Source organism: Carettochelys insculpta, chromosome 11 (genome assembly GCF_033958435.1).
Source record: "Carettochelys insculpta isolate YL-2023 chromosome 11, ASM3395843v1, whole genome shotgun sequence".
Taxonomy (NCBI): Eukaryota; Metazoa; Chordata; order Testudines; family Carettochelyidae; genus Carettochelys; species Carettochelys insculpta.
Genome location: NC_134147.1, coordinates 46,628,536 through 46,647,829, shown reverse-complemented (window position 1 = coordinate 46,647,829; position 19,294 = coordinate 46,628,536). Strand labels below are relative to the sequence as shown.

The window sequence follows — 19,294 nt, the reverse complement described above, 5'->3', positions numbered from 1 at the left end:
TGTCTTAATATCTGAAGGAATGTACTTACGGTGAGGGGAATCTGCTGTTTTCCAAGTGCTTTTACATTTGAGCTCTATGTTAGAATTGTTTCCCTGCCCATATTATCGATAGGATTGAAAGCCATATACAATACTGCTCTCAGGCCACAGCACAACTCCTCTACCACCATTACTGCTGCTGGAGTTGGCTAAAGACAGCACAGAGCCTTTTTGTGGTACAGGTCTCCATTTTGTACTCAGAAAATCCGGTAGTCTTTAAATCCTTCATCCCAAAAGCAAGAGTTTTGGAAAAACAACTGCTTTTAAGCAATGCTTTGTCATTGAATATGAAAGATGTGTGTTCCAGAAAAAATAATTTAGAGACAAGCATGCTGTTTTGATTGGGTCTAGGACAGGTAGATTCCCTTACTGGCACACTTCAGAGAACACATTTTGGAAAAAGCAAAACACAAATTTTGACTTAATATTTTCATTGGGAGAGTGAAAGAATTCTTGATCAGGTTTCATACATCTTATCCCCCAATTCTCAAATCAAAAATAAACACTTTTTCTCCCCTTCAGGAAAAGGATTAGGTAGACATGACTTTTTTTTCCCTTCTGTGCAGCATGTGTTTATAAGCTTCCTTTTGGTAGCATTTTTGGATTCATTCAGAGCTAGGGTCAAGATGAAGCAAAGCAACTTGGCTTGCTTGCATTTCCTTTCATCAGGAAAAGCAAAACTGTCCATAAGGGCTGGATTGACCTTTAAAGTGTAACAATTTATTGGAGATGCTAATGGCTTACTGATTGTGTTTAGTAAGAGGGAACCTAAATTTGATCAATACCACAAGATAAATTTGATCTTATCAACAGCACATTACCCTTACTCAAGAATCATTTTTGAATTGTACTGGTGATAAGATAATATGACTGGCATTCCATAAATATAAACAACTAGTTCATTTAGACACATTAATAACATCGGGTTTGACACTGCCATAGTGTATTTGCATATACCTCACTATGCATCATGTTAAGTCAGCTACTACTTAAGAATTTTTAAAAGAATTAAATCCAGTGTATTAATACAATTAGTCTTTGAAAATATATACTTATATATCCATGTCTATCTTATACTACTCATCCTGGGAAGTAAGAAAAATATTTTGCCTCATAAAGGTTGACTTCAAGTAAAGAAAATTATCCTAGAAACTCTGTGTATGCTTTAAAGTGTCTGTTTAAGAAATCTAGTAGAGGCAGCCTGTATTGCAGTTTTCATTACAAGAGCATATTACTTCTAATTCTTCTCTGGAAGTATTTACCTTTTGATATAAACACACCCACAAGTATCGTGATTGGACTCCAAAATAAGCATGTGCTTCTTCTGTTGTGTAATTATAGCAATCACTTTTCTAAAGAAAAGCCTACAAACAGATTAGGAACAATTAATTGGTATGGGGAAATACCATAAGATACCCAACCAGTGACAAGAACACGCAAATGATACAAAAGTAAAAAAGAATCATACAAAGAAAAAGAATAGGCAAGCATTTTTCATTTCTTCACATACAATTGCTCTGCAGTAGATCCACACTCCTGCACTACATCTATACTACTGAGTTTATTTGACAAAACAGCAGTTTTGTTGACAAAGCCCACAGTGTCTCCAAACTGGAAATGCATTCTGTCGACACAACTCAGCACTTTTGTTGACAGCCTTCTGTCTCTCCCCCACAAGGCAGAATGCCTTTCCTGACCGAACCTGTTGACAAAAAACCTGCGTGAACAGTCCGGGCGCCTTCTGTCAACAGACAGGGCTTCTGGGACACCAGGCAGCCCTATCTGCTATGCTTCTGGTCAACCATTCTGTTGAGAGGGCCAAGCTATTCGTCCACATTCTGTTGACAGAGTGGATCGCTTTTTCAATCTGCGTTTGTGTGTAGACGCACTCTGTTGACAGAAGTTTTGTTGGAAGATATCTTCTGACAGTAATTTCTGTCTCCAGATCACTCTAGTGTAGACATAGCCCTGGAGACTCGGTTCTATTGCAAAGAAGACCAGAAGGGATCACTGTGATCCTCTAGTTTGACCTTCCGCATAATATACGCCACAGGACATTTCCGTTTTGAAGTAAAGCACATATTTTAGAAAAACATTTCCAGTGATGGGAAAGACCACAACTCTTGTTAACTAGACTTGTCCCAATAGCAATTTATTTGTGCCTTAATTCCAGTCTGAATTTGTCTCGCTTGAAATTCCAGTCATTAGATCTTACAAAACAAGGCAGCAGTAATGTAGCACTTTCAAGACTAACAAAATGATTTATTCAGTGATGAACTTTTGTGGGACAGACACACTTCATCAGATCAATAGCCATGTCTATCAATAGCCTATTGGGCTGAAGAAGTGGGTCTGTACCATGAAAGCTGATCTCCGAATAAATCATTTTGTTAATCTTTAAAGTGACACATTACTGATGTTTTGTTTTGTTAGAATACAGACTAACACAGCTACCTCTCTTTTACTCTTCATTAGCTCTTGTAATACCTGCTATATGATAACAGAAGACTCTTCAATCTATTTGTTCAATGTGTAGATTCATGTTGACAGCGATCAGTTCATGCCCTAACTGTCTCGCCCTAAGCTACACAGTCTGAGCTCCTTGAATCTTTCATTATCGGGCACATTTCCCAGTCCTTTTAATCATTCTAATGGATCTTTTCTGATCCCCCCTCTAATTTTTCAACAACCATCCAACAACAGTGGACATAGAATTTCAGTAGTAGTCACTTCGGTGTCAAATACAAAGGTAATAAAGAACACATTACCCCTGTTGGCAACAACATGGCACTGGGACTTCATTTTCAACTGGTTATTTACTATGACCTCCATCTTTATAAGTCAATTCCAATGCTGTAACTTGTGTTGTATAACCTTCTACAGTAGGTTCTCTTTTGGCTCTATCTTCTTATATAATTCCTCATTGGTGACCTTCTGTATTCATCCTATTCTCAGGATCTTTCTATAACAACGCCTCTCAAATGCCAATATTCTTCTCTTTGAATTTTTTATCATCACCCATCTCACATCTACACAACGTGCTGCTGAATACACACATTTTCAAGACACTCAGGTTCATTCCTCAGCTAATCGCTTTGTTTTTCTAGATCTTATCCATTGCCTTCAAACGCACTTTTGCTTTTGCTATTCTAATTGCTATTTCCTTCTTACACTCTAGATCACGTTGGCCATGTCTACACTAGCCAAAAACTTCAAAATGGCCATGAAAATGGCCATGTCAATGTTTACTAATGAAGCGCTGAAATACATATTCAGCACCTTATTAGCATGCGGGAGGCCACGGCACATAGAAATTGACGCGGCTCGCCGCTGCACGGCTCATCCAGATGGGGCTCCTTTTCGAAAGGACCCCGGCTACTTCGAAGTCCCCTTATTCCTATCTGCTCACAGATAGGGGACTTCAAAGTAGCCGGGGTCCTTTCGAAAAGGAGCCCCATCTGGATGAGCCACGCGGCAGCGAGCCGCATCAATTTCGAAGTGCCGCAGCCTCCCGCATGCTAATGAGGCGCTGAATATGTATTTGAGCACTTCATTAGTAAACTTCAAAATGGCCATTTGCATGGCCATTTCGAAGTTTTTGGCTAATGTAGACGTAGCCGTTATGTTGCCTCCCAGATATGTGAACTTCTCTACATTCTCTAGTTCAATCCCACTTACGCTGATCTTTCTTCCTATTTCCTTATCTCCAAATACCATTGTTTTTGTTTTATCCATGTTCATAATCAGTTTGTACTGCTTCCCTTCGTTGTTTAGTACCTGCACCATTTTCACTAGCTTGTCCTCATCTCCCTCATTGATAACTCTACCATCCACAAACCTCAAGTTAATTTTTATCCCGTGCACAGGTATCCCTTCTACCTCTTCCTTGATCTTGTCCATCACTTTCTCTAGCTGCGTGATGAAGATACTCAGCAATATCAGATCTCCTTGTCTTGTACCTCTACTCATCCTAAACCAATTTCCCAACTCTGCATGCTCTCACCACTGCCTCTGCATTATCACTGATATCTTCCAACAACCATATCAGTCTGCTATCCACTCCATATACCATCCAAGTCACTTTCTGATCTACACTGTCAAATACTTTTTGAAAATCGATGAAGCAAGTGTAAATCATCTTGTTCTTTCGTTAAGCTACCAATCTTAGTGCCAATATCTGCTGTATGGTATTTCTATCTTTCCTGAACCCTGCTTGCTTGTCAGCTAGATGTTCTTCTATCTGCAATCTTAGTCTCTCCATGGCCATGTCTACACGAGCCCCAAACTTCGAAATGGCCATGAAAATGGCCATTTCGAAGTTTACTAATGAAGCGCTGAAATGCATATTCAGCGCTTCATTAGCATGCGGGCGGCCGCGGCACTTCAAAATTGACACGCCTCGCTGCCGCGCGTCTCGCCCAGACGGGGCTCCTTTTCCAAAGGACCCCGCCTACTTCCAAGTCCCCTTATTCCCATCAGCTCATGGGAATAAGGGGACTTGGAAGTAGGCGGGGTCCTTTCGAAAAGGAGCCCCGTCTGGAAGAGAGGCGTGGCGGCGAGCCGCGTCAATTTCAAAGTGCCGCAGCCGCCGCATGCTAATGAAGCACTGAATATGCATTTCAGCGCTTCATTAGTAAACTTCAAAATGGCCATTTGCATGGCCATTTCGAAGTTTGGAGCTCGTGTAGACGTAGCCCATTAGTATCATCATCAGCACATTGCCTAGATGACTCATTTAGTCATACTGGCATCAGATTTCATTCGTCCTGTTGTTTCACGGTCAGCACATCGGTACTCATCTCACCAACCCTCCTGCTTTGTCCAGGCTTGGGACTGGCATGGAACCCTTAGAGGCTTCAAGATAGAGTTGAATCACATCCACTTGGTAACAATTCTCCTTTTTCAGTTATATTTGGGGATCTATCAGTTAGCCAGTTTTTGAGCCACTGAAAGTGTTCAATTTTTATTATGTACTGTTCTAATTTCTTAATCTAAACAACGTGAGGTACCATATCCAATCCTTTACAGAAGTTTAAATATATATCATATCAACACTATTACATTTATTAACCGAACTTGTCAAAAACGATACTGTTAATCTGCCAGAATCAATTTTCCACATAGAGCCTTATATCAGCCTTTCCATTATTCTTACCAGAAGTGATATCAGACTGACAGGTCTATAATTGATTGAGTCACCTGACTGCCTTTTTAAAAATTGATATAGCATTACTTTTCTTTCAATCCTCTGGAACTTCCCCAGTGTTTCAAGAGTTATTAAACTGTAACATTGTTTGTAACAGAGCTCCTAGGCCACTGTTTTAAAACTCATTTTAAGTCAGCAGGTCTAGACTGAATAATACCTAACTTTAGTAGCTGCTATTTAACACCTCTCTGAACTAATAAAATTATATTAATGCAAAAATACAGAATGGAAATTCTGATTGAACACTTTTGTCTTTTCTGTATTGTTATTGACATTGCCATTAACAATATCATTGCTAGGATTCCTATAGCTGAGAGGTGTGGAACCTTTTTCCTATTGTGGCCACTGAGCCCTGGGGGGGAAAAAAAAAAATCAGTCACAGACTACATACAGCCCCAGGGGGAGGTGCAGAGGCTCAGGCCAAAAATGAGGGGTTCAGGGTGCAGGAAAAGGTTCCAGAAGGAGGAGAAGATTGGGTACAGAGTGGGTGTCCAAGATCTCCTCAACCACTCTGATGGTGAACAGTATCTGTATTTTTATTTCCAGATCTCCAATCTTTTCTTTCAGAATATCCACCAGCATGAACTTCCCACAGATAAAACAGCTTCTAGCATAAAAAAAAATGGCACCACTGTTTTAGGTCACAAACACTTGTTTATTGTTGGTCACAGTTCTGAGTGTAGAATCATACCTACTGAAAAAGAATTTCACTGCTCTTTCTGAAAATGCTTGTTGCTGCTCCTGTTCATCTCAGGAGTTCACCTGGCAACTGACTTATCTACTAAATCCCATTGCTTAGCTCCAAGAATGAATCTACAAGTTACAAAAAAACACATTACAGTGTAGTCTGATAAATAGATAAGGTGATACTCACCTTGGTAAGAAAATAGGGGGAAAACCAATTCTTTAAAGGGACTGAGAAATAAAATAGCTGAAGATAAAATGAGTTTTTAAAATACAAATCCCACAGTAAAACAGAGATCCTGAGAACTAAAGGGTGAAATTAATCTACTGGACCAGAGATAAATTGTACCACTACTCGAAGACAGCCAAAGCAACACAGTATAATGAAAACAACTTACTGTCCTTGAATTCAGAGCTTGATCACCTGTCAAAACTGGTGCGAACAAGAGTTTGAGAATCCGTGTGGGAATGGAGGGAGATAGCATAAACCCTCACTAAATAATTCATATCCTTTTAAGGTATTGAGGGCTTATTAAGCACTTGACAAGGCATAAGCCTAGCCCAGGACAGTATGTTGAGACACGAAAAGTATTTGTGTATCTATGTGCCTTGTTAGCACCAATACTTTTGATTTATCAGAGAGGCATCAAAGTACAGCTTCAGAATCCATCTTTTTAGACATCATCAAAGTAATCCAACACTGATGCAGCCCCAACATCCAGTTTAGACATTTGGTTCACTGGAAGGGTTTGGTGTTATCTTCAAATGTGATTTCCTTCCAGAAATCATGTCACTCAGAGAGCAGATAGTAATTCATCTTTGAACCTGAGAGTCCATGGACACATCTTGCACAGATTCCACAACTCAGACACCCATGACCTATACCAGGTGTGAGGAAGCTTTTTGCACTGGGCCTACTTTTTGTCCCTGCAGTTAGCAGAGTTCCCCCACTCAAACTGTCCAATGTAATCCAAACCAATGGAAATTTTGGTTATGTTCATATGAAAAAAACCCTTCTGGCACATGTAAGAAAATTAGTATGTAGACTGTAAAAACTTTACTAACTGGAATATAAATGTGAATACACATACATAAAAACAGTAATATTTCAACATCTTTAATACGATGGATAAGCCTAAGACCCAGAAGTGGATCGTGCTGCACCCCCCTTATGAAATTCCGCACACACCCCATTTTGTGCACCCCTAACCTACACCATGGTCTAACAAGTCACCTGTTCATAATAGACATCAGTATACTTAGAGAAAGAACTTTCAATATTGTTGAATGAAAGTGCTGTAAAAATGCCAAGTTACTCGAACGCTTCTTTATCAATCAGTATTTATTTATGGCAAACCAAGTGCATGAATGGTTTAAATTAACATACAAAAATTACACAAAATCAAGAAATACAGCATTTGTGATGCAAGTATTTCTTTTGGGGGATATTTCTTATAATACCTGCAGATCTCATACAATTGCTCTGAGGCTTGTTTAATAAGAATGTAACATGCTTTGAGATCCTAAAATGGACAGGATTATACTATCATTACGGCATTATGTCTTTAAAACAATTTACTTTATGTGTCAGTATTAAAAATCCCAAACCAAATTTCATTCTCTATAACTTGCCTGATAAAAGAAAGGTACTGGCAAGATCAAAAAAATGGAATCAATAGATTTAAAACACTGAAAAGTTCCTCTCACCAGTTTTGTTCTGGCTACACTGCATTAGTCATCTGAATAGCATTGTTCTGAAGCAGCAAAATAACTCAGTATAGAGCTGCCCTTTGTCCCAAGGGCATTGGCCAGCCTTAAATATTTTATTTATACCTGGGAAGGTACTGAAACAAATTATTAAACAATCAGTTTGTAAGCACATTGTAGATAACAGGGATATAAGGAATAGCCAGCATGGACTTGTCAAGAAAAATCATGCGAGATCTACTTAATTTTATTTTTTTGACAGGACTACTGGATTAGTGGATAGTAGGGAAGCCATCAACATGATATAGCTTGAATTTTAGCAAGATTTTGCAGTCGCACATAACATCATGATAAGCAAATTAGGGAAATGAAGTCTAGATTAAATTAATATTAGATAGGTGCACAACTAGTTGGCAACCCATACTCAGAGGAAAAGTTATCAGTAAAGCTATGATTCCGTGGTGGGTATTTTTAGTAAACGTCACAGACAGGCCATGGGCAATAAACAGAAATTCACAGAAATTCTTGACCTGACCTGAACTTTACTAAATATATCCTGAGGTGGAGAGGAGGAAGGCTTGCAGCAGCTCCAGACCTGTCACTTGCTCCTGTGGCAGGGGCTGACTGCTGCTGCTGTAATCCAAGGCGAGCTGACCCAATCCAAGACATTGTTCCAGTGGGCCAGGAACCACAGCACCAGTGGCTGACAGCCAGTGTACCCAGGGCCACAGAGCTGGTCACCACTCAGCTGTTCCAGAATTCACAGCTCCAACAGCCTGGGGCTAACAGCTTCTCCAGTACCGCCCTAGAAGAAGTCACAGAGGTGCCAGACAGCCAAGGAATCCACAACTTCTGTGGCAGAACCATAGCCTGAGTTATCAATGGTTCTCAGTAATACCAGGAGGAAGTGTCTTAGTGGGGCCCTGCAGAGATCACCCTGGGCGGTCTTGTACTATTCAACATTTTCACTAAAGATTTGGATAACGGAGAGTTAAGTACACTTATATCTATGGATGACGCAAAGGTGAGAGGTATTGCAAGCAATTTGGAGGACAAGATAAAGATACAAAATTATCTTGACAAATGAGAGAACTGGTGTGGAATCAAGAAGACAGAATTCAATAATGTTAAGAACTCCACTTTTGGAAGGAAGAAATTCAGATACACAAGTACAAAATGGTGAATAATTGATTATGCAGTTGTAATACTGGAAAAAAGGTTCTGGGGGGACAGTAGATCACAGATTCAGTAGAAGCCAAAAATGTGATGTAGTCACAAAAAGTCTAGTATCATCAGAGGATGTGTTAACAGGAGTGTTGCATCATGGGAAATAATAATCCCATGCTGCTCAGCTACAGTAATATGCCAAGCTCTGGGAACCATACATTTGCAAAGTTGTGTAAATATGGTAAAAAGTCCAGAGCACAGCAACAAAAATGACAAAAGATTTAGAAAACTTGATGTTTGAAGAAAAGTTAAAAGAACAGGACATTTTTAGTTTTGAAAAAAGAAGACTATAATAGCCCTTAACGTTTTTGGCAAGAGGATCATAATCAATTGTTTTCAATGTGCACTGAAGGTAAGATTGGAAGTAGTTAGCTTAATCTGCAGCCAGAGATTCTGATTTGAGGGAAAACCTTCTAACTGTAAGAGCAGTTGACCACTGACATAGGTTTCCAGGAAAGGCTGTGGAATCTCTATCAATGGTGGGTTTCAAGAACTAGTAAGACAAACACCTGACAGAAATGGTCTAGGTTTACTTGGTCCTGCCTCACTCAGTACAGGAGCCTGGACTAGATAACCTCTTCAGCCATATGGTTCTATGATTTACATTATCTATAGATAGTTTTCTAGGTTATAGCAGAAGTAACAAGGGGGTGCTTCGTTAATAGGAAGTGCCTAAAAAGGTGTGGAGAAAGATTTGATGGCTCACACTTAGGCTCATCTAGTCACTTTCCTTCTCTTACAAGAAACCTTTCTTCCTACCTGCTCAGCCTCCAAGAAGCAGAAAAGCTTTGGCAGCTCAGAAATATAGTAGTAACAAATGGAATTGTCTGCTTGGCACCTAGGTCAGACCAGCTCTGTGGTGAAGAGTCAGCTGAGGGGTATGATAATAATACAAGGAAGATCAAGAGGCACATAAGCAACTGAGGAAGATAAGTTAACTTGGCTTCCATCTCTCTTACCATATTACCAGTCCTCATCTTATAACCCTAAAGAAAGATATACAAAGGATTAAAGCACAGCTGTTTAGTTCAGAGGTCATTTATCACTTGTGATACAGCAGCTGCCTCCAAGGTACCTATATACAGCATTTGCTTAACAAACAGAAGATTAAGCAGGTGCAAGCAGCTATAAGCCATAAATTGCAGCTGACATATATAAGTAAGAACAGATTTTTTTTCCACCTAAAAAGTTTTCCTTTTACAAAATACTTTTATCATCAGATAAATATTCGTTCCAGTTTTTTGGCTAACTGTAAATAGTGAACTACACAGATAAACATGAAAAAACAATTTACCATATCATAAAATGTTAACGTGCTCAGAAAAGGTACTAAATTTCACTCATACTATATATACCATAATATACGTCCATTTTTCTATATTATGAAATGTTATTATTGCACAAATGTTTTAACAATTGACCACAGTAGTTTACAATTGACAATGCTGCAAGACAATAATATTTTAAATCTCACTTTATAATGTGACCATCTTAAATTTCTAAATCTGCCTTTTATGTTGCAGACTGATTTTTTTAATCACAGTTTTTACCATCAGCTCATATGAAACTGACAACAGAAGATCTCAAAATTAAAAGATAACTATTTTTGAAACCAAGTACAAGCTTATAGGCTATTTTAAACTATCCAGCGAAGTCACTTGATGAAAGCAGTTCCTATCACAGACCACAATTTATTGTTCAATTACTTTGCTGCACGAACTATTTCCAGTTCAAGTAAGAATGAAAGAGCAATTGAGATGCATACTTTTAATACACCTATCAATGGGAGAAACATTTTCTTCAAAGAAAGCTACTGAAAAGCTGAAACAAGACTAACATTGTACCATTACTTCAAATTCAGCTTTTTAACTACTTAAAACCAAGTGACAAAGTAAGGACTTTGCACCTAAGCCTGTCAGATAACTTCCTACTTTCTGAAGAGCTGTCTGATGCATACTCTTGCACAACTATCATAATAAATTTAATACTACACGGTTAAACTGCCACTCTACATTCTGTTTTAAATGTTTTTTTATTTTGCCAGTGGGCTTTATTCAGCTGTGGACCTGTAACCATACCACTGTTTTTAAGTCACACCTAATATTAATCAGAGAAACAGAGCTACTACACTAGAATACCTTAATCACTGTGAACAAAGCACACGTCACCTATCATGTGCTAAGATATGGCCATCCTCAGCACATCAACTTGTTTGCTTACATTTCCCTTCTAACTATTGTTCAGCATTTTTTGTGTGATAGGATATCGAAGTGGTTAAAGAAGTTGTCCTGTCAGATACATCTTTAAACACTTAAATCCCTAAATAAAAGAAAAATCAATGTTGTAAGGCAATGTTTGTCAATGCAATGTAATAAATACACTCACCTTTACAGACTATTCTCAATGGATTTCACTTCTTTGCTGTACTTCAAAGCTACAAAAAGATAAAAAACAAAGCATTGACCTGTCTGTCATTGAAGAAAGAATGTTTAGTGCATGGTTTCCCAAATTGGGGGGCATGAAGAACTTCTGGGGGGGATGCAAGGTGACCCAGCCCCCCACTCCCCCCAGCATTCCCCCTATCTAAAGAAAAAGCTGGCCTTTGCTACTGGCTCTCAGCCCCTGCCATTTTACGTGGGTGACTCAGCGCAGCCTCTATAAAAAGCAGGCAGCAGGTGAAGACCAACGTGGGGCTAGCTGTCTCCTGCAAAGGTTGAATGAGTGTGGGTTGGGGAGTAGAGGGGGAGGATGAGGTTAAGATGGGGGGCTGGGGATGCCTGGCTCAGGGGAGAGGGAGAGGATGAGAGTGGGGAGCTGGTGGTGCCTGGCTTTGGGGGAGGGTAGGGACTGGGGGGGGCTCGTGTGGCTTGGGCAGCCAGCTTGCGGGTCTAGTGATGCTTGGGTGGCTGGCCCCAGCATCAGGGGGCTCAGGTAGCTTGGGCTGATGACTGACCCCAGCAGCTCAGGGCTTGGGCAGCTGGTGGGAGGGCGGCTGGCTTGGGCTGCTGGGGTGGCTGGCAGGTGGGCGGCTGGCCCTGGCAGCATGGGGAATAGAGGTGTGGCTGGAGAAGCTGGTGGGTAGGCAGCTGGCCCTGGCACTGGGCAGGTGGGCAGCTGACTGGCCCCAGAGGCTGGTGGCATGGGGCTTGGTTGGCTCAGACAGGTGGCTCTGGCAGTGCAGGGCTCAGGCAGATGGGCAGCTGACGCGGGCCCACAAGGGGCCAAGAAAAATAATTTGTACTTATTTTTAATTTTAAATAACATTTTTATATCAAGTGTTTGTGTTTATTTTACATTAGGAATTGAATATTTTGTTAAAAGGGGGGTTGGATTATGGTAAAAAAGAGGGGCAGGGCATGAGGGTTTCTCAAAAGTCAAAATAGGGATGTAATGCTGAAAAGTTTGGGAACCAATGAAAAACCAAGACCTTGGTATTCAGCATAATGGACGGTTCAAATAGGAGAGGCAGACTCCACAGAGAATGGGTAGATGATATAGTAGATTGGTGCAGAGTTGGTCTACAGAAACTGAGCTACTCCACATTGGACAGGGAAAGATGAAAAGCAATAGTGGGAGAGACTTCAGACACCAACGGGCACTGAGCCCATGGCTGTTGATGGCAATGATAATTAGTAATTACATTTTACTTATGTAGAAACAAGAAACCACTGATAAAACACTTCTCTCACTATTATTTTATGAGCCAAATTCACATAGAGATATAGCAGAAAGCTTGCAGCAGGAAGGAAAGCCCAAGACAAAAGTGTTCTCTCCAATTTTGGTTTCTTATACATTTACAGAAAAGTTGTTCTGCATTACTGGAGGGGAACAACTACACATATCCCAGTGAGCCGCATGTGACGCTCAAAAGTGGAAGTACAATGCCCACTCATTGTGCATGAGGAAAGGGGAGAACTAGCATGTGTTTTTTTTTCAAACTTTTTCAGAAGAACACCATACATATAAGAACCAGAAGTGAGTCAAACTCTACCATTGTAATGTAAGTGGCCATGGAAATTTAACATGCAGTTTCTTTAGCTTTTACCTTGTATGATAAAATATCAGGGAAATGTTATTGTGTCTGATAAATCAATATAAATTTCCAAATGACAGATTAAAACTGAAAAGATTATAATTGAATTTTAAATAGTTTGTTAATTTTACTCCATATATTACCTTCCTGTTCTACTCCCATATCTCTGTTAGGATTTAGGAATGTTTCAAAAAGCTAAAACTCCTCTCTTTCATTAAACAATCCTCTTTCAGAACTTCATTTTTCTAAAGACATCCTCTGATTAACAAAGAAGCTAATCTCCTCAACTAGAAGGAAGCTAATCTCCTCAACTAATCTCAATCCCTCAGAGCTGGGATTCTACAAATGCACAAAGATGCCACCTGATACCGCACGTTGTACAAACCTACGTAGGTATAGATCCTTCTGGATACTACATCTGAGGTTTGAGTAACAGGTGGTGTTCAAAGTCAAACCTGCATCTAGCTAAATACCCTCCATCCTACCTGCTTAGGCAGACAAAAAGACTACCTGCATCCAGAAGAAAAAAATTGACCTAAGTATTTAGAAGACCTGAAATAGCACAGTTATCCATCCTCATTGGCACAGCAGTTTAACCGCAAAACCACTCAAATCTCAACTCAGATATGCAGATGTAATACCCATTGAATAGCATTCAGTGGCAAAATTAAGGCTTTGGTGAGACCAACAGTGGAGTACTATATATAGCTCTGGCGTCCAGATGTTGAAAAACTGGAAAGGTTGCAAAAAAGACAAAAAAATGCTCAAAGTCGACAGAAAATAATGTTGAGTGAAACATCTCAAAGGGGGCCTATCTATTTAGTTTATCAAGAAATCTGAGAAGTTATTTGTTTTCAGCATATAAATATCTCCATTAAAAGAAAATACACTTCCCTGGTCTCACATTCGCCGTAATACCTCTCTATATCTTCACATTGCTCCTCTAACCATTTCTCCTTATCCTTTCTGGCTGCTTTCCTTACCTCACTGCATTTTATCTTATATTGCTGTTCTGCCATCTCAGAAACATCTCTTCTGATCTTCAGAGCTCTCTTCTCTTGAACCAACTCCAGTGTGTCCTGGGTAATCCACTTCTTATTGATCTTCTTCTGGTACAGTCTGTTCAATTGCCTCTTCTATATCAATGGCTATCCCTGCAACTCTCTTATCTAGGTCTTTCTCTGTGGCTATATTTTTAATCTTCTTGTTAAGTGCTGTTCTGTAAGCACTCCCTGTTCCTTCCTCCCATAGCCTCACCATCTCTTCTTTTCTTAAACTGTGTCTTACATTTTTCTTTTGAGTTTTATCTTGACATCTGCAAACATTAGACTATTGTCTGAGTCTATATCCACTCCTTGAAAAGTTCAGCACTGCTGTATTGATGTTATCCATGTTCTTCTTATCATATCTATCATGTTCTTGGACTTCCCATCATTCAATCGCTACATCCACTTCCTACAGTCCTTTTGTTGGGATCTCGTGTTGCACATCACTATCTCATGCTCTGTAGCAAACTCTAGCAGGTTCTCACCTTGTTCGTTTCTTTCTCCATATTCAAACCTTCCCATGACTCTTTCCCAACCTTCATTATCTGTTCCAACCTTCGCGTTCCAATCTCCTCCAATGATCAACACATCTTTCTTCGGTATTTCCTCAAGCGTCTTTGTCAAGTCTTTATAGAACAGCTCAACCTCTTCCTTCGTACTGTCCGACATGGGTGCATATACCTGAATGACAAATGTTGAAGGGTTTTGCTTCGAATCTCACTACCATCATTCTTGCACTCACCAGTTTATATCCTAATAATGCTCTTCTAGCTGTTTTGTTAAGAAGGAATCAAATTCCTGCTTCATGCTTTGTTTAGTTTCCTGACCAAATGACTTCGCAACTTCATATCTCTCCTGATGCCGTCCAACGCATCTCTGCCAGTCCCAGTATATTGCATCAGTATCTCTCCATTTCCTTCTGAAGCAGCTCTAATTTTCCAGTTGCCCACAGTGTTCAGACGTTCCATGTTCCAATGGATAGCATTTGTGTTAGCTGTAATTTTCTTTCGGTAGTCAACTCATCAACCCAACCCAGATCGCTTGATTCCTATGAGCAGAGAGGAATAAGGGGATTTCAAAGGTGGAGGGGTCCTTTCAAAAAGGACCCCTGTTTGGACAGGCTGTGCAGCAGCAAAAACCGGCAATTTTGAAGAGCCACTGGCATGCTAATGAAGCACCGAATATATATTTCAGCACCTCATTCATAATCTTTGAAATGGCCATTTGCATGGCCATTTTGAAGATTTGGGCTAGTGTAGATGTAGCCAAGGTGAGTAACTTCCTCTTCTTCTTTGAGTAGTGTCCCCATGAGTGCTCTACTCTGGGTGACTATAAAGCAGTAGTCACAGAATGGAGGTGGGTTTGGTGCTCAGTCACTACCAAAGTAGACAACACAGCTTGGCCCACTTGAATAAAAGATGCAAAGTTAGACGAGAGAGCCTAATGCCAAGCAAATGTGTTACTGGAAGACCATGTGTACGTCTTACAAACGTCCGTGAGAGGTAGGTTCTTGAGAAAGGTGGTAGTGGAAGACACGGCCCACACTGAATGAGCCTTGACAGTGCCTGGCAGCTCTGTATGGTGAAGTGCGTAACAATTGTGGATGTAGAGGAAACCCACTTCAAAAGTCTTTGGGATGAAAAAGGCAGGCCTTTGGACTTTCTCCAAAGGATGGGAAAAGCCAGGGAGACTTGTGCCACAGCTTTGTACAGCCATTGTAGAAGGCTAATGCCTGATGGATATCCAATGTATGCCATGCCATGTGCACTCGTTCAGAGTGCGGCTTCAGAAAAAATGCAGGTTTGTGAATTGGCTCATTAATGTGAAACGGCAAGGGAACCTTGGGCAGGAATGTGGGATGAGTCCACCAGGTAACTATCTTTGGTAAAGGCAGTGTAGGGAGGCTTCGCCATTAGGGTGGCCAGCTCCCCAACATGTCTGTCCAACATGAACACCACAAGAAATGAGACCTCCACAGACACATGAAGCCAGGAGCACATCACGAAGGGCTCAAAGGGCAGCTTCATTAAGGCAGTGATGCACATGGGAACCAGGGGGCAGACTGACAGGAAAGGTATTCTGAAGGTCCGTTAAAAAAAGTTTGGTCATAGGATGGGCCAGGAGTGACAGCCCCTTTTCAGATTGGTGAAATGTTGCTATGGTCGCAGCATGCACCCGGACTGTGCTGAGGCTAACGCCTGAATCACACAGGTACAGGAGGTAGTCCAAAAGGACAGGGAAGAGTGTGGTATGAGGAGGCATAGAATGGTGGCAGACCATACAGTCAGAAAACCGCTACCATTTATAAAGATAAGATTTGCATGTCGATTCCCGTCTACTGCTGACTGCTTGAATTTCAATTCCAGTTCCTGTGGCAATTAGTGAGGAACAGTAACAGAGATATAGTCGTATTAGTCTGTATTCTATCAAAACAAAAAAGCAGTCATGTAGAACTTTAAAGACTAACAAAATTTATTAGGTGATGAGCTGTTGCGGGACAGACCCACTTCTTCAGATCTACAGCTGTACCAGAAGAGATTCAATATATAAAGCACGGAGGTCCAAAAATTGTTATAATTGTTGGCAAATCAGATAGAAGAGCAGAGAGAGGTGTGTGTGGGGTGGGGAAGTAAGTGTTAGGTCAAACATCAAAGCATGTGAAAGAGTCTTTATAATCAGGCAGGTAATTGCTGTCCCTGTTCAAATCATGTGTTGATATGTTGAATTTGAATATGAATGTTAGTTCCGAACATTCTTTCTGTCCACTGTTGAAAGGGACACAGCCGAGCTGTCTTTTATATTCAAATTCAGCACATTAACACGTGGTTTGAACTGGGATGGGAATTTTCTGAGTCACAATAGGGGCTCGTTTGCACACTTGTGGTGCTATGGAAGCCCCAACAGGAGGGCCCAATATTGGTAGTGGGAGCACCCTATCGTGAAATGGAGGAAACATCTGTGAACCGGATGGATGGTAATACAGAAATACGTATCCTATAGGTCAAGAGCTGAAAGCCAGTTGTTCTTGTCCAGGGCCAGGATAATGATATCAAGAGTCACCATCCCAAAACATTTGGTAAGAACATACTTGTTGAGTCATTTGAGGTCCAAAATAGGTCTCCATACCCCACTCTTCTTCTGAGTGAGGAAGTAGATGGAATAGAACCCCTTGCCCCGGAATTCCTCAGGAACAGGCTTCACCACCCCCAACTGAGGAAATGTTGGACCACCTGGTCAAGGAGATTCTCATGAGAAGAGTGCCTGAAGAGGGACAGGGTAGGGGAGCAGGTAGGGAGTGGAGAGGTGAAGTAGATAGAGTATCCTTTCACCACCAGTTCTAAGACTGACTGACTGTGGTGACGGCCGCCCACTGATGCTAAAAGGGGAGGAAAGAGTGACGGGATGGTTGTGTGGTGCCTTGCTGGCAATGATGGATCAGACCCTTGACCACACCCTCCTAACTCCTGCGTTCAGAGTGGAGGGTGGGACGCTGAGGGCTGTTGGGTCCAATGTTACCTGCTCTAACGACAGTGCTGCATTCTGTGTCTGTTGTTGCTGTTGGAATCAGGGTTGCTGCTGGGACTGTTGATACTGGTCCCAAGGCCATAGGAATGGGGAGTACCAAGCCCATTTGGCCAGGGGTGTATATATCCCTAAGGTGCACAGCATTGTCCTAGAATCTTTCATGTAATGACAGACATCAGTTTTATCAGCAAAAAGATGCTGGCAGTCGAATGGAAGGTCTTCAAACTTGCATTGGAGCTCTTTTGGCACCCCAAAGGAATAAGCCAGGAGGTAAGGTGCATGACTACCACCAAGGTGGTGAAGCGTGGCGCCATGTCAGCTATGTCCAGGGCTGACTACACAGCCGTGTTGGCAATGGTATGGCCCTCTTTAATGACACCAGACAGTGTCTGGCACATGTGTTCCAGTAGCACTGGGATGAGTTCCTGAAGCTTAGAATAGTTTCGAAATTCATAATCTGCCAACATGACCATATAATTGGTGGTCCAGAAGAGAATGGTGCTGGAGGAATACGCTTTCTGGCTCATAATGTCCCATTTCTTGCTATTTTTGTCTTGAGGTGTGGACCTGAAGGACTTTGCTTTGTTGCAAACCACATGCACTGCTAGAGAGTTAAGAGATGGATGAATGAACGGGAACTCAGCATCCTTGGATGCAACAAAATATTTCTTGTCAGCCCATCTGCTGGTGGGGGCAATGGACACTGGAGTTTGCCACAGGGTCATCGCTGGGTCCATGATGGTCTCATCCATAGGCAATGCCACCTTAGAGGATGACGACGGTTGTACCATATGTAGGAGTCAGTACTGCTTCACCAGGACTTGCGGAGTGCCCTTGTTCAGCTGCATACACACCAGAAAGCGCTGGGAGGCATTTCTGTGCATGCATGGCATGGGAAACCATGGCTATGGAAGAATCTCTGAGTGTCAGTGTGACGACACACTGACATCCACAGTGGAGCGCCCACGGGGACACTACTCAAAGAAGAGCAGAACATTTTAACTATAGAAGAGATATTCTCTGTACTGTTGCCTACTGTAATGCACCAGAACATGACAGTACGTTAAGGGGGATTTTGCTACTGATTTTAATATGCAATAAATAAAATAAAATGTTCATTCAAGTACAAGAACAAATTTATTGAATATATACAGTCGCAGCTCTTAGAGCACATTTACTGAGATGTGCTGGCAAATGATAGGCTCATTCTCTCAAATAATAGCAAATTTCCATCTTAGAAAAGATTCTTAAATGCTCTCATGATATGCTTGTGTAAATCTTGCAGAAGAAAAATACAATAATCCTGGGCATATGGATTCCTGTTTCTCCACTGATTGTAAATACATGTTGTGTCACTGGAAAACCAAAACCCAGACACAGAATCACAGAAATGAGATGCTACAAGCAGAGCTGGGTTGGCACACAATGTAAGTAACATACATCTTAGGGTCTCAGATTACGAAGGACCGCTAAATACAAAAAAAATTACTAATTTACATGTTCGGTAATGCTATGCGGCCTCTTAAACTTGACATATTTGAAGACCTCAGCATATCTTAATCCAACCCTGGCTGGAAGTGCCCTTGAAAGATCCTCTAGTCCAGGATCCCTAACTGAAGTGGAAACAAGTATCTAGACAACTCCTGGCATATCTGTCTAATGTGTTTTTTTAAAAAACTCCAGTGACAGGGGTCCACGATCTCCTTTAGAACCTTACTCCACTACTTAATTTCCCTAATAGTTATAATATCATTCCTAATATTTAACCTAAATCTCTCTAAGGCAGAGTAAGATGACTATTTCTTGTCCTACTTTCAAAGGACATAG

At 41.0% G+C, this 19,294-nt stretch overlaps 1 protein-coding gene across 7 annotated transcripts in view; it reads right to left on the bottom strand.

Annotated features, from left to right (window-relative positions):
* FHIT (fragile histidine triad diadenosine triphosphatase) overlaps window positions 1-19,294 on the bottom strand; it is a 1,117,930-nt gene that overhangs the window by 1,054,024 nt on the left and 44,612 nt on the right. For all 7 annotated transcript variants that reach the window (XM_075005823.1, XM_075005820.1, XM_075005819.1 and 4 more), the window contains exon 2: window positions 11,249-11,297. The gene's annotated coding sequence lies outside the window, so the exon portion shown is untranslated. The remainder of the gene's footprint in view (window positions 1-11,248; window positions 11,298-19,294) is intronic.